Raw genomic sequence first — 4377 nt, 5'->3', positions numbered from 1 at the left:
GTCTACAGACAAAAACGTGTAAGTTAATCTATGATAATAATGTTGATCGTCCTAGAATGGCGATAATGATTAACAAAACCATTAAATCTCTTCCAATTACAGAGCTCATACAGCGTGATCTGGTGGCGGTACAGGCAGAAGTGCCTAGTACTAGGGGGACGAGAATAATAGTTTTTGCATCTCTGTACCTCCCTGGCGACGCAGAGGAAGCGGTGTCTCTCGAGCTCCAGCAGCTTACAGAATACTGCCGTATCCGAAACCTACAGTGGGTAATGTGCTGCGACGCCAACGCACACCATACAGTATGGGGAAGCACAGACATCAATACACGAGGTGAGTCACTTTTTGATTATATCACAACTAACAATTTAATGGTAGTTAATAAAGGTAACGAACCCACTTTTGTAAATGCGATAAGGGAAGAGGTAATAGATCTCACTTTAGCCAGCGCATTTATATCAAATAACATTTCAAATTGGAGGGTGTTGGAGGAGAACTCCTTATCAGATCACAGATATATACGCTTTGATTTGGAAGGGGAAGTTGAAGACACTTTCGAAATAAGAAATGTTAGGAAGACCAATTGGTCTCTATATAACTTCTATTTAGAACAAAACATTAGTTGTCTTGGGAATAGGATTACTAATTGTCAGGAACTAAATCTTGAGGTTAACAAACTAGAAAATACTATTACAGGGGCTTTTGAAAATAGCTGCGAACTTATCAAAAAGAAACGTTCTAGGAACGTCCCATGGTGGAATAGGGAACTAGATATTTTACGCAAAAAAGCCCGCCAGCTCCTTAATAGAGCCAAGTCCAATGGGGACTGGGCATCTTACAAGTGTGCCTTAACGGCTTACAATAAGGAATTGAGGAAATCAAAGAGGGAATCATGGAGGAGGCACTGCGAGGAGATTGAAACACTTCCTGCGGCTGCGAGACTCCAGAAATCTCTAAATAAAGACCACTCAAATAGCCTCTCTACATTAAAGAAGGCTGACGGAAGCTTTACGGTAAGTCTGGAAGAAACGGGACAGCTTTTGCTGGACACTCATTTTCCAGGCTGCGCCATGTATACTGAGACTACGGAAACCATCGAGGATACTCGTTTCTTATTGGTTACACGAAGAGATCTTTCACTGGCCCGTAAAATCTTTACAGTCAATAAAACTAAATGGGCCATTTCCACTTTCAGCCCGTTTAAATCACCTGGTATCGATAATATACAACCGTGCCTTCTTCAGAAAGGCGTTGATATATTAGCACCGATATTAACAAACTTATTTAGGATAAGTCTAGAATTAGGCGTAATACCTAAACATTGGACGAAGGCTAGGGTAGCTTTCATACCGAAAGCAGGCAAAAAGGCGGACCACACGCCAAAAGCTTTTCGGCCCATTAGCCTTACTTCTTTCCTGCTTAAAGCAATGGAGAAGATTCTAGATCAATACATCAGGGAAGTCTATATTAAAGCTTCACCTCTACATATTGAACAGTATGCTTATCAGTCGGGCAAATCGACCGACACCGCTATACATAGTCTGACGAGTAAAATCGAGAAGGCTTTAGACGGTAAAGAAATAGCTCTCTGCACATCGGTTGACATTACAGGAGCTTTTGATAATGCAACATTCAGATCAATTGAGGCAGGAATGGTCAGGAAAGGAATACACAGACTGATCATAACATGGATTCTCAATATGCTGAAAAATAGGACGATAATCTTTGAAATGGGGACGAAGAGATTAACTGTCAAGTCAACCAAAGGATGTCCTCAAGGAGGCGTTCTTTCGCCACTCCTATGGCTATTGGTCATTGACGAACTCCTACAGTCTCTTAGTGACCTCGGATATGAAGTTCAGGGCTTTGCAGATGATCTAGTCATCATGGTTAGAGGCAAATTTGACTCCACCATATCCGATCGTATGCAACTAGCTCTTGATATCACTCAAAATTGGTGTCAAGAGAAAGGACTCTCGATTAATCCGAATAAAACAAATGTAGTACCCTTCACCAGAAGAAGGAAGATGAGTCTAGGGACCTTAAAGTTAGGGGACACTGGCTTAATACTATCTGAGGAAATGAAATATCTAGGAGTAATTCTAGATAAAACTCTTACTTGGAAAAACCATTTATCATATATAACTGGCAAAGCTCTAAGAGCAACTTATGCGTGCCAAAGACTGTATGGTAAAACATGGGGTCTGCGACCAAAAATGATGGCTTGGTCGTACAAGACCGTAATAGTACCGATGATCACCTATGCTTCTTTGGCATGGTGGCCAAAGGTAAATCAGACGAAGGCTAAGATGACTCTCAATAAGATTCATCGAACAGCCTGTCTAAGCGTAACGGGAGCAATGAGAACGTGCCCCACAGAAGCCCTAGCAATGCTCACTGGACTCACCCCATTACACATTACAGTTAAAAGGACTGCGACCAGCGCTGCACTAAGGCTTCCTTATCTAGGTAATCTTAAAGAGGGCAATTTGACAGGACACGCAAAGATTCTAGATGAAATCTGGAATTCTCCGTGCCTTAAGGTCTTCGACAAGATGAATAGAAAATTAGCTTTCTCCAGGGAATTCGAAGTGGTCATTAGTGACCGATCAACTTGGAGAAATAATAAAATAAACTTAAAGCAGGGCTCTCAATTATGGTATACTGATGGGTCCAAAATGGATAATGGCAGTGCAGGAGCAGGAGTTATGGGACCAAACTTCCGTAAAGCAATCGCAATGGGAAAAACTGCTTCCATTTTTCAGGCAGAGGTCCATGCCTTAGAGCTTTGTGTAAGAGAATGCATACGTAGGGGCACCCGAGGTACCAACATATGCATTCTATCAGACAGCCAAGCAGCTCTAAAATCTTTAGCAAAATCCTTATTCCAATCAAAGCTGGTTTGGGAATGCTTTCAACTTCTCAACACCCTAGCATCGAGGAACTATGTTACTCTTATGTGGGTACCGGGACACGAGGGGCATGAGGGCAATGAAATAGCAGACATATTAGCAAAGAAGGGTGCATGTACTCCTTTCATTGGGCCAGAGCCCTTCTGCGGGGTAACAAATAGCTTCACGAACAACTTATTATGTGAACGGGAGAAACAGCATCTACTTGAACACTGGAGAGCTCAAAAAGGCATGCGACAGTCAAAAAGATTCATTGATCCTGAACACATCAAAGTTGATGCTATCATCAACCTTAGCAGAAATGATATCAAAATCTACACTGAACTTCTTACAGGGCACTGTAGACTTAATTACCACATGAAGATTATAGGTGCGGTAGAAAGTGATTCCTGTCGACTCTGTCATGAGGAGAAGGAAACATCGGAACATGTTCTATGCAACTGCCCAGCGGTGGCAAGACGTAGACTCGATTACCTTGGTAGCGGGATCCTGGTCCCAAATCAAATAGGTAAAATTAAGCCCACTGCAATTATAAGATTTATAAATAGTCTAAAATTGTCCTAGTTGGGCCTATAGGCGCACAATAGATCTTTTAGGTCGGGGTGCACAAATAGCCTATTTTTAAATAATAATAATAGAAAAGCACGGACTATTTTTATTTTGTAGAGCTACAGCACTCTTTTCTTAACATAGCCCTAATACCATTTAATTCCAAGCACTTTACGTTGTAGTCGCATTTCCTGCTTTGCCAATGAAAAATTGTGCTTAATTTACATTTTCCTCTTTTGCCAAGAGAGAAGAAAGTTTATAATTATGCAAACGTTTGAATATTTTTATTCCATCTAAAGCTTTAATATTTCGAAGAATAAAACATTCTTAATTTTATTTTCAGTGGAATATTTATTATCCTTTTTGTTTTAAACTAAATGACAAAAAAAAAGGAAGTAATAAAGCACTTATGCAAAAGTTATCATACAAAAGTTCTCATTGTCTCCTTTCTCAGATTGTTATTACTATTAGTTATATATATTCATATAGGCCTACAAAATGTATCCCTATGTTTTTACTACATAATAATCTTCTATTAAATTATGATTCTACGTTATATCTCCAAAGCAAATCATGTTGAGTCTACAACATATTCTTCATTATGTTACCAGGATTAAGTGACTACCACTCAATTATACATACTTAAATATGTATAAGTTTAAATATGTATGTAAAGTATATGTATAAAGTATGTATGAAAAGCATGTATATGATTTATTTATATATATTTACAAATTGTGTTTGAAATAAATATATGATTTATATACATATATATACTTTTTGTCATAATAAATTTGCTTTTCAACAAAAGTATATACAAAAAGATATTATTACTAAAATATTTTCTGTTATATTTTGAAGTAGAATATGTATCTTCTCATTCCTGTTAAATTCAATTAGCACATCTTAACAGACT

General features: G+C 38.6%; 1 protein-coding gene across 1 annotated transcript in view; it reads right to left on the bottom strand.

Moving 5' to 3' along the window:
• The window catches only part of LOC119688742 (UPF0598 protein CG30010-like), an 18651-nt gene that overhangs the window by 1527 nt on the left and 12747 nt on the right, over positions 1 to 4377 (bottom strand). The window lies entirely within an intron of this gene.

This window comes from Teleopsis dalmanni, chromosome X (genome assembly GCF_002237135.1).
Source record: "Teleopsis dalmanni isolate 2A chromosome X, ASM223713v2, whole genome shotgun sequence".
NCBI lineage: Eukaryota > Metazoa > Arthropoda > Insecta > Diptera > Diopsidae > Teleopsis > Teleopsis dalmanni.
The sequence above is the reverse complement of the archived record's forward strand: the minus strand, read 5'-3'. Positions and strand labels throughout refer to the sequence as shown.